General features: G+C 49.3%; 1 long non-coding RNA gene across 1 annotated transcript; it reads left to right on the top strand.

The window, feature by feature from the left end:
* The first annotated feature begins 9,307 nt into the window (after positions 1 to 9,307).
* Positions 9,308 to 11,580, top strand: LOC132222917 (uncharacterized). The gene is made up of 3 exons (XR_009450332.1): positions 9,308 to 9,547; positions 10,512 to 10,586; positions 11,228 to 11,580. It is a non-coding gene; the product is annotated as an uncharacterized LOC132222917 (long non-coding RNA).
* The last annotated feature ends 217 nt before the right edge of the window (positions 11,581 to 11,797 follow it).

Genomic DNA, 11,797 nt, shown 5'->3' with positions numbered 1-11,797 from the left:
AGCAGGTGCGTAACTCATGCATACGACTCCCCTATCTGGGACATCTAACCCGGTTTCCAACCTCAACTACAAACGTTTCTCGGAGGCAAAAGCTCATTAGCTTTGTTTGCTGTGAGCGAGTGAAGAATTGATGGGCGGGTGTGGCTCAGTGGTTGAGCGTCAACCTGTGAACCTGTGAGTGTCACGGTTCGATTCCCGGTCAGGGCACATGTCTGGGCTGTGGGCTCCATCCCCAGTAGGGGCCGTGCAGGAGGCAGCCGATCCATGATTCTCTCTCATCATTGATGTTTCTCTCTCTCTCTCCCTCTCCTTTTCCCTCTCTCTCTAAGAATCAATAAAAATACACACACACACATATATATATATATATATTTTTTTTTAAAGAGTTCATGGGTTTGGAGGCAATAATGCTTGCAAAGATCTTCATTTAGCTGTGGCTTTTACAGAAACGTTCAACGCTGACTGTCGAACCTCAGAGGGAAGACGGGGGAGGGCGGGTGGGTGGGAAGAAAGAGATTAACCAATGAAGATGTATGCCTAGATGCATAACCCATGGACACAGACAATAGGGGGGTGAAGGCCTGGGGTGGGGGAGCAGAGGCTGGCTGAAGGGGTTCATGGGGGGGAGGGAAAGGGTGATCTATGTAGTATTTTCAACAATAAAGATTTTTTTTTAAAAAAATATATTTTGTTGATTTCTTACAGAGAGGAAGGGAGAGGAATAGAGAGTTAGAAACATCGATGAGAGAGAAACATCGATCAGCTGCCTCCTGCACACCCCCTACTGGGGATGTGCCCGCAACCAAGGTACATGCCCTTGACCGGAATCGAACCTGGGACCCTTCAGTCCGCAGGCCGACGCTCTATCCACTGAGCCACACCGGTCAGGGCAACAATAAAGATTTTATTTTTTTTATTTTTATTTTTTTCAAATATATTTCATTGATTTTTCACAGAGAGGAAGGGAGAGAGATAGAGAGTCAGAAACATCGATGAGAGAGAAACATCGACCAGCCGCCTCCTGCACATCCCCCACCGGGGATGTGCCCGCAACCCAGGCACATGCCCCTGACCGGAATCGAACCCAGGACCCTTCAGTCCACTGAGCCAAACCGGTTTCGGCAAGATTTTAAAAAAATAAACAATCCACTATGGATGGACATCACAGTTAAAAAAAAATAAAAACGTCCAACAACTCAAGTTTCCACAATAGCCGTGGTCTCCGTGTCGGCGAGGATGGCCCAGGAAGTGAAGTGTGGGCAGGCGGCGAGGTGATACCCACGCCCGCCACGAGGGAAACTGAGAAGTCCCCCTCTCGGGACTTTTCTGGAGAAATGACCTCACCTTCTTCCTCATTCCAGGGATGCCTCTCCCGTTCGCTCACGGGCACCCTGTGTGCTCCCTGGCACACACCCCGCAGCCCTGTGGCCGCCCAGGCGCTGTCACCCTGGCACTCAACTCCCCAGGGAGTTCAAAAGGCCTCCACCAACCATTTCTTTCCTCTTCCTTCAACAGGGAGCTTATTCGCAAGTTTGTCCTCGAATTTCATTCCATTTTAAAGGCTTTCTGCCCTAGCTGGTTGGCTCCGTGGACAGAGCGCTGGCCTGCGGACTGCAGATCAGTCCCGGGTTCGATTCCCGTCGGGGGCACAGGCTCGGGCTGCGGCTCGATCCCCAGGAGGGGGCGTGCAGGAGGCAGCCGATCTGTGATTCTCTCTCATCATGGATGTTTCTCTCTCTCTCTCTCCCTCTCCGAAATCAATAAAAATATATTTAAAAAAGTAAAATAAAATAAAGGCTTTCTATTTGACTTCTGAACTTGTTATTAGCAATGACTCTTTGGGTTGTTTTCTTTTTCTTTCTCTTTTTTAAAAAAATATATTTACATTGATTTCAGAGACGAAGGGATAGGGAGAGAGAGGGAGAAAGATCGATGATGAGAGAGAACCATGGATCAGCTGCCTCCTGCACGCCCCCTACTGGGGATTGAGCCCACAACCCGGGCCTGTGTCCTGATCGTTACCTTCTGGTTCATAGGTCAACGTTCAACCACTGAGCCACACCAGCCGGGCTTTCAATCAGCACAGGGTGGCCGGAAATTCCACCCTGCCTGGAACAGCATCTCTCCACAGATCAACTGTTTCCATCCAAACAGCCCACACCATTTCCAATTAGAAAGGTTTTCCCTTTTCATTTGCACATGGCAGTCCAGGAATCAATGGAGGTGGCGATTCGATGGGTGAGAAGCCGCAAGAATGAAGTCCTTTAACCCAGAAGGACCCCGCTGGACACCTGGCCAGGCTGCCGGCGCCACTGGCTGGGAAGTCCTGCCCCCATGTGGCCACTGACCTGCTCCGGATCCGGCCCCCTGCCTTGGTCTTAGGGAGATTTAGGTCTAAAATAACCACGTCAGCCCGGCCGGCGTGGCTCAGTGGTTGAACGTTGACCTAGGAACCAGGAGGTCACGGTTCGATTCCCGGTCAGGGCACATGCCTGGGTTGTGGGCTCGATCCCCAGTGGGGGGCGTGCAGGAGGCGGCCGATCCATGATTCTTTCTCATCATGGATGTTTCTCTCTCTCTCTCTCCCCCTTCCTCTCTGAAATCAATAACTATATATATATATATATATATATAGATAGATAGATAGATAGATATAGATATATAGATATATATATTTTTTAAAGATATGGGCTTCCCTAAAATAGAAAATGTTCTGCAACTTCCATTTCTCATTCTTTTTTTAAAATATATTTTATTGATTTTTTACAGAGAGGAAGGGAGAGAGACAGAGAGTTAGAAACATCGATGAGAGAGAAGCATCGATCAGCTGCCTCCAGCACACCCCCCACCGGGGATGTGCCTGCAACCAAGGCACATGCCCTTGACCGGAATCGAACCTGGGACCCCTCAGTCCGCAGGCCGACGCTCTATCCACTGAGCCACACCGGTTAGGGCTCCATTTCTCATTCTAATGCTCAGACGTCGCAGAAACACCAGGTGAGTTACGACGCTTTCATTTGCACCAAGAGGGACGCGTGGGCATCGGTTCCAAGACCTCAACAATCCATGCTCTCCATATACTTGAACTTCTCTGCACACAGACACCAAGATAGTACCTCATTGATTGCATTTCCCAAAGATTATTAATCTGTTCAATAACAACGTGGAACTCAAACCATGCAGTTCAATGAGTGCAAAAACAGGAAGTAATACAGGACCTTCTCTGAAAAGCCACAGCGGACCCACTTTGTTTATTTATCTTACACATATTCTTATTGATTTCAGAGAAGAAGGGAGCGGGGGAGAGAGAGAGAAACATCAATGATGAGAAAGAAACATGGATCGGCTGCCTCCTGCACGCCCCCTCTCCCCACTGGGGATCGAGCCCACAACCTGGGCATGTGCCCTGACCAGGAATCGAACCATGATCTCCTGGTTCAGAGGTCGATGCTCACCCTGGCCACTGAGCCACGCTAGCCGGGCCAGCTGGCCCACTTTAGCTAGGAAATAATTCTTTCCCTAAATGTACTCACTCAGCACACATGGAAAAAAAAAATTCTATCTTTGTATTTCTATATTTGCAACCTCCTCTGGCCGGCGTGCCCGCCCCACTGCCCTTGGCCAATGTCACCAACTACCTCCAAATGTCCCTCTCCCCCCCCCACGCCACCCCAGCTCATCACCATGAGCCCAGCACAGCACCCCAGGGTGAGTTCCTCTGGCGTGGGCCCTGTGCACAGATTGGGGGGGAGGCCGTAACTGTCAGAGAGATGTGACAACTGTCAGATGCATGACATCAGCTCGGTAGACTTGGAAGCGGTCATGGCTCTTTTTGTTCTGTGACTGCATGAAAAATTACATTATTCCTCCTCTGGAGGTTAAAAAAAGAAAGGAAAAGATCAGCCAGTGTGGCTCAGTGGTTGAGCGTCGGCCTATGAACTAGGAGGCCACATGCCCGGGGCACATGCCCGGGTGGTGGGCTCCATCCCCATGGGGGGCGTGCAGGAGGCAGCCGATCCATGATTCTCTCTCATCATTGATGTTTCTCTCTCTCTCTCCATCTCCCTTCCTTTCTCTGAAATCAATAAAAACATATTTAAAAAAACTTTTTTTTTGGAAGAATAAAACCACTCTAACCGGTTTGGCTCAGTGGATAGAGCATCGGCCTGCAAACTGAAAGGTCCCAGGTTCGATTCCGGTCAAGGGCATGTACCTTGGTTGTGGGCACATCCCCGGTGGGGTGTGTGCAGGAGGCAGCTGATCGATGTTTCTCACTCATTGAAGTTTCTAACTCTCTGTCTCTCTCCCTTCCTCTCTGTAAAAAATCAATAAAGTATATATTTTTTTTAAAAAAAGAATAAAACCTTCTCACTTCTCACAGCAAAGAAAGTTCTAATAGTCTCTTTGTGGCACTGAGCTCTCTTATGGACTAGGACAAAATAATTCCTAGGGGAAAAAACATGCATAAATTTATCACATATCCGTTTGGAAACCTGTCGCTTAGCTTGGAAAAAAATAAAACCCTTCGCATCAATCCTTAGAATGGAAAACACCGTCATTAAGCACACTGAGATCTGTCCTAATAATCTATAATAATAAAAGCATAATATGCTAATTAGAGCGGACATCCTTCCGGAGGACCTTCCAGACTAAGCCAGGGCTGCGAGGGTTCTGGGTGCGGGTCCTGGGTGCCAGAGGGAAGCCGGTGCCAGCAGCCGGGGAAGGAAGGCCTACTCTTGCACGAATTTCGTACATCGGGCCTCTAGTATTAGAATAACTATCTTCTAAGTCAAAAGCATGACTCGTCAAAAAAAAATGCAAAACCATGACTCAGCAAGAAGTCAAATGCGTGACAGCAAAAAGTCAAAACCATGACTAAGGTGTCTGAGGTTTATCAAACACTTAGGTCTCTACTTACATTAATACGTGGACTTGTCATTTTCTAAGATAGTTATATCATAATATATTTTGCATTATATTACACATTATATTATACTACCTTACAAATTGACTCCGCCAGACTTAATTCAATTTTTGTAGTATTCAGGAAGCATTTCTTTATCGTGGTATTTGAATCAGAATCCATCATTATGAACCATTTATCATAAATGAACCATGCGGCTACCAGTTAGGAAAGCATGCTGGTTGGTAACGAGCTGGGTAAATCCATTTTTACCAACAAAAAATAATAATAATAAAAATTTAAAAAAATGCTTACCCAAACATAAGCCTGTTGTACTTTCGTGAAAACAATTTTTTTAAAGGAAATGAAAATTGCTCATGTTCTTTGAAATACGAGAAAAGCACGGAACCATCTACTCACAGTGAGTTCGCAGAAATCAACGCTGTCCAGGCTTTTGCTTCTGTGTAGTCTCCCTTTGATTCGCCTGAGGGAAGGCTTTCCTTGGCTGTTACTAGAAGTAGCACCATTCTCAGAGGATGGCGTTACCCTGCAAGAAGGGGAAACGTGTTTTTTTTTAATTTTTTAAAGGCGTATTTTTAGAAAATATGTTTTTATTGATTTCAGAGAGAGGACAGGAGAGGGAGAGAGAGAAACATCGATGAGAGGGAAACATCAATCGGCTGCCTCCTGCACGCCCCCTATTGAGCCACACTCTGCAAAAAATTGGCAACATGACTCAGCAAAGAATCAGTACTTGACTTTTTGCTGAGCCATGCTTCACATTTTTTGCCGAGTCGAGCTTTCAGTTAGATTAGCTAGATAGATCTGGTTGATTGAATCAGTGGATGGGATCAGCTACATTGGATTAGTTTGCTTAAATCAATTTATACGATAAGCCAGCTTGTATCGGGCTGATTAAATCAGTATGTGATATTAGCTAGATTGGACTAGCATGCTTAAATTAGGTTGATTATATATATACTAGATGCCTGGTGCACGGATTTGTGCATCACTGGGGTCCCTTGGCCTGGCCTGCAGGGATCGGGCCAAAACCGGCTCTCCGACATCCCCCAAGGGGTCCCAGATTTCGAGAGGGCTGTTCTCTTGTGATGCACCCCGAAATTGGGCTCCCTCCTCTCTGGTTCTGGGTGCGTCACCCGAGAACCGCAGCTGCTACGTCACTGCAGCTCGGCAGCGCCTGCGTTGAGCGCCTGCCCCCTGGTGGTCAGTGTGTGTCATAGCTACCGGTCAGATGGCCAGATGGTCAGCTTTTATATATAGATATACACATATGTATATAAAGAATAAAAAAGAATTGAGCAAAAATAATCAAGATGATAAAAAAAAGCTACACAAGAACAAAAGGAAGACTTAATAAACCTTCTACAACATATTTCTTTTTAAATATCAGCAATGGACAGCGATGGCCACCTCCAGAGAACAAAGCATCCTTCCCCCAATGGAGGGGGATTCCGGACAAGGGCGTGGGCACCGGAGCCTGGAGATACCGATACACACAAACAGCTGACGTCACCCTAACCCTGACGCTTTCTGAAGAATGCTTCAGCAGAATCTAGTAAAATGCTGATTTTCCTTTATAAGTATAAGGCTTCGGGAACCTTAAGAGCTCACTTAATAGGTTAATATTAAAATGGCTTTGAGTCATATACTTATGATGATGTGTGCAAACTGCTTGTAATTTGCTCATTAAAGAAACCAAGCAAGAACTTGGATACGCCCTAACCGGTTTGGCTCAGTGGATAGAGCGTCGGCCTGCGGACTCAAGGGTCCCAGGTTCGATTCCGGTCAAGGGCATGTACCTTGGTGCGGGCACATCCCCAGTAGGGAGTGTGCAGGAGGCAGCTGATCGATGTTTCTCTCTCATCGATGTTTCTAACTCTCTATCCCTTTCCCTTCCTCTCTGTAAAAAAATATTAAAAAAAAAAAAAGAGCTTGGATACTCTAGCCATTTCCTTTTATTTTCTTTCTTTCAAAAAAAAATAATAGAGGCCTGGTGCACAAATTCATTCACGGGTGGGGTCCAGCCGGCCGGCCCCAATCGGGACAATAGAGCTAGGCCGGCTGTGGGGAGGGGCCGCAGGCTGTTGGCCAGCCGCCCCACCCCCTGGTCAAACTCCCGGTCAAACTTCCAGCTGAGGGGACAATGTGCATATTAGCCTTTTATTATATAGGATACTTTCATTGATTTCATAGAGGAAGAGAGTGAAAGATAGAAACATCAATGATGAGAGCGAGTCATGGATCGGCTGCCTCCAGCATGCCCTGGGGATCGAGCCCCCACCCCAGGCGTGTGCCCTTGACCGGATTCCAACCTGGGACCCTTCAGTCTGCAGGCCGACGCTCTACCTACTGAGCCACACCAGCTAGGGCATTTGCACCCCATCCCATGAGCAGGCCACTGTTGGGAAAACAACATTCGGTAAGACACTTGCTAGGCATTTTGTACCTGTTTTCAGCTCTAGACGGTCATGTCCCTGCTCAAATGTGTTTTTAACCCTAAGGACTGGCATAAAACCTGAGGTGTGGCTCTGGATAAGTCACTGGCTCATTTGAAAAACTGGAGTCATACAGCGCCCCCTAGGGGCTGCAGGTTAAATGAGAGGATGCTTGCAAAGCACTTACACAGGGACCCGCAGGTAAGAAGTTCAATGCCTGGCAGCTCTCACTATTCTCAGAATCTGATCATTGGATGATGACTGACTGACTGACTGAATGAATGAATGAATGCATGAATGATGAATGAATGATGAATGATGAATGAATGATGAATGAATGCATGATGAATGAATACTTCGTGGCCTACAATCATTACGGAATCAAAGATGCCCGGCTGGTGTGGCTCATGGTTGAGAGTCACGGTTCCATTCCGGGTCAGGGCACAGGCCCGGGTTGCAGGCTCGATCTCCAGTAGGGGGCGTGCAGGAGGCAGCCGATCCATGATTCTCTCTCATCATCGATGTTTCTATCCCCCTCTCCTTCTCCCTTCCTCTCTCTTAAAAAAAAATCAATAAGACATATTTTAAAAAAATAACCAGGAGGAATACATTTACAAGCATGAAGAGAATTAAATGGCACCCCGTTTCTCCCCCACCCCCCAAGATCGGTACAAACACTCCTAAAAGCACTCGTTGCAATAATCAAGACCCATGAGAACAATAAAATCAATATGAAAATATATTTCACATAAAAGAGACAAGAGTAACTATTGTTTGGGCTTCACACCCGCTGAACAGCAGGAGTTGAACTGGCCTGGGGTCTGCCCAGGGTTGAAGGGGGACCCTGCTCCCCACACTTCCCAACCCCAGGAGCAGGAGGATGGGGCCTCGCAGGTGTAATTAACTTAAGGACCTCAAGATGCGATCATCCTGGTTTACAGAGCTGGGCCCTAAGTCCAGTCACACGTGTCCTTAAAAGAGACAGAACCGGGAGGTCAGGGTTCGATTCCCCGTCAGGGCGCGTGCCCAGGGTTGCGGGCTCCATCCCCAGTAGGGGGCGCGCAGGAGGCGGCCGGTCCATGATTCTCTCTCATCATTGATGTTTCTCTCTCCCTCTCCCTTCCTTTCTGACATCAATAAAAACATATGTTTTTAAAACGCAATGCAATCCGAGAGAAAAACCCCAGTGTGGGCACCAGACCTGGCTACCTCCCAGGCCCTGTGCTCATCCTGTCGGCATTCCCGCGATCGCCGCGTCCAGGTCGGAGGAACCGGGGCGCAGGCAGAGTCCCTGATCAGGCAACTCTCCCCCGGCCACCTGTCCCCTGGCTGTGGGCGCGGCCGGTCCTTGCCTCCGCCCTCCCGGCGGCCGGCGATGGAGAAATAACGGAGAGCGCATGCGGGGAGCGGACAGGGTCCGCGGTGCCCCGGCCCGCCTGGGGCGGGAGAGGTGCCCGGGGGCCCTCCCTCCCTCTCGGTGTCGCCGGGCACAGCCAGGGCCGATGCCGGAGAGAGAGCGCCCGGCCCCCGGGCCCAGGCGGCGGCTGCGCCCCGCGCCCCCCGCGCGCGCTAGGGTCCCCGCGCCCCGCGCTCACCACAGCCGCCTCTTGAGCGGCAGGAGGCTGCCGCGGTTGGAGGGGGTGACGCCGACGGCCATCTGCAGCACCGTCAGGTACTTCTGGTACTTCATCTTGTCCCCGCCGCGCTCGCGGGCCGGGCCCCGCCGCCGCCGGCGCCGCAGACACAGCCCCTCCAGGCGCCGCATAGGTCAGCCCGGCCCGCGCCGCCGCCGCCGCCACCGCGCCCCGCGCCCCGCGCCCGCCGCCGCGGCCCTGCGTGGCCGAGGCGCCCGCGCCCGCCGCCGCCGTCGTCGCCGTCGCCGTGCGTGCGGGGCGCTCCCGCCGTCGCCGTGCGTGGCCGTGGGCCCTCCCCCGCTTCCCCACGCACCGCCCCCTCCGCCGCCCTGGCGGGGCGCGCACCTGGCACCTGGCGCGCTTGCGAGGCGCCCATCAATCCAGCGGCGCCCGCCCCGCCCCGCGGCCTCAGTTTCCCCCCCACCACCTGGGGGACCGAAGCGCGTCATTGTCCACCAGCCCTCTGTCCCCCGAGAGACCCCCGGACAGGCTTCCGCAGCGAGGGGCGGCGCTTTTACATTCACGATGGCCGTGCGAAGGCTTCCAACCCGCAGGTGTGTTTTCAGCCAGAGTGGCTGGAGATTTTATGCGCATAAAAATTGCATATATAAAGTGAGTGTGTGTGTGTGTATATATATATATATATATACATATATATATATACACACACACACACATATATATACATGTATATACTGGTATAGAATGTGTGTGTATATGCACACATGCACACTTACACATACACATGTGTGTAGACACATGCACACACCTATACACATATATACACGCACATGCTAGTACACGCAGTCTGACTTGGGCGGTAGCTCGGGACGGTGGGAGTGACTGTGAACCAAACTGTCTTGTTGATCAACAGGGAGAACTAAGGTGGTGCTGGGCCCCTTAAAAAATGTGCCCACATATTCCACACTCTCGTCCTTGATGGTTATCAATATCAAGGGAAATGAAAAAAAAAATAAAAATAATCACGGAATACACTGTGATTTAACACGTTACAAACATTGAGAATCCAAGTGTCTTCTTTCTTTGTCAAGCATGTCAAACTCGCAGCCTGCGGGCCGCATGCCTGGTTCATTCCCAGTCGAGGGCACATGCCCGGGTTGTGGGCTCGATCCCCAGTAGGGGGGCGTGCAGGAGGCAGCCGATAGAAATTTCTCTTTCCTCCTTGATGTTTCTATCTCTCTCTCCCCCTCTCTTGCTCTCTGAAATCAATAAAAACCTTAAAAAAAAAAAAAAAACCACAGGGAGCATGAATGGTTGAACAATCATTTCTTCCTGTGGCCGGTCCTTAGGTAAGAAGGGGTCTCAGACCCCAAATCAGGCTGCGTTTGCACTGGTCGGGGAAGGCGGCTATAAAAAGATAAGACTAAGGAGAAGCTATGGCCAATACAAAGAATGAGAATGTAGTCACAGCCTTCTCCACCCACAACAAGGGGCCGCAAACAGCCTTAATCAGCCTGATATGATGACGACGACAACCCCCAATTTTCCCGACCACAGTTTTTTGGCGGTGCCAGTATTTTGGACTCTTGCCTCCAAGGAACTAGCACCCTAATAGCCAGAAAGTTTTAAAATGTGAGTGTGTTTGTTTTATGCATTCAAATACATTGGAGGATGCATGAAGGGAGCAAAGTGTTTATCTCACCAGACAGTAAAGAGCTTTAAGAAATACTCATGGTTGTGTCATGTTTCTTTTTAAACATTAAAAGCGAGACAGACGCTTTGAATGTGTGGAGAAAAGGCACGTATATAATTAGCAACTCCCCCTTCTATTTGGATTGGAACTTGGTTACATTTCCCCAGCTTAGTCAAAAGGCTATAGATGGGGAAGGGGGAGTGTATATGTAAGAATAAAAAAAAATAATGTAGACTCTTCATGAATCGAAAATAGTCCTTGCCCTGGCCGGTGTGGCTCAGTGGATAGAGCATCGGCCCAGGGACTGAAGGGTCCCGGTTCGATTCTGGTCGAGGGCACCTGCCTGGGGTGCAGGCTCGGTCCCTAGCCCTGGTCAGGGTGCGGGCGGGAGGCAACCAATCCATGTGTCGCTCTCACATCGATGTTTCTCTCTGTCTCTCCCCCTCCCTTCCACTTTCTGTAAAAATCAGTGGGAAAATGTCCTCGGGTGAGGGTTAACACACACAAAAAAATAGTCCTTGCATACATTTAGTCAGAAGAAAGTTCCAGATATGTATCTACATTCACCTTTTGTCTTTAGTGCAAAAATGGCATGAGACGATCTTCGAGACTGGGTAGATCAAATGGATCCTAGTTGAACAACAACAAAACAAAAAAAGAAAGAAAGAAAAACAAAATTTTCCTAAATATATAAAAGAGGAGAGAAGATCCTTGGAATTGCAGAAGTCTTTTCAAAATGGATTCTGGCTCTGGCCAGTGTGGGTCAGTGGTTAGAGCGTGGCCTGTCTACCGAAGGGTCTCCGGTTCGATTCCCAGTCAAGGGCACATACCTGGGTTGCAGGTTTGATTCCCCAGCCCCTGTTGGGGCGTGTGCATGAGGCAACCAGTTGATGTGTTTCTCTCACATCGATATTTCTCTCACACACACTCTCTCTCTCTTTCTCTCTCCCTTCTTCCCTCCCTCCCTCCCACCCTTTTCTAAAAATCAATGGAGGGAAAAAATATCCTTGGGTGAGGAGTCACAACAAGAAGTGACTCTGAAACTAGATGGTGGCGGTGGCTCTATAACGACATGTGTGGACGACATGCCTCTGAATTCTACACGGTAAGATAGCGACAAGGGTCAGTGTTGTTGTATGCATTTCCCACA

This window comes from Myotis daubentonii, chromosome 21 (genome assembly GCF_963259705.1).
Source record: "Myotis daubentonii chromosome 21, mMyoDau2.1, whole genome shotgun sequence".
In the NCBI taxonomy this organism is placed as follows: Eukaryota; Metazoa; Chordata; class Mammalia; order Chiroptera; family Vespertilionidae; genus Myotis; species Myotis daubentonii.
Note: the sequence above shows the minus strand (reverse complement) of the source record. Positions and strands in the feature narration are given on the sequence as shown.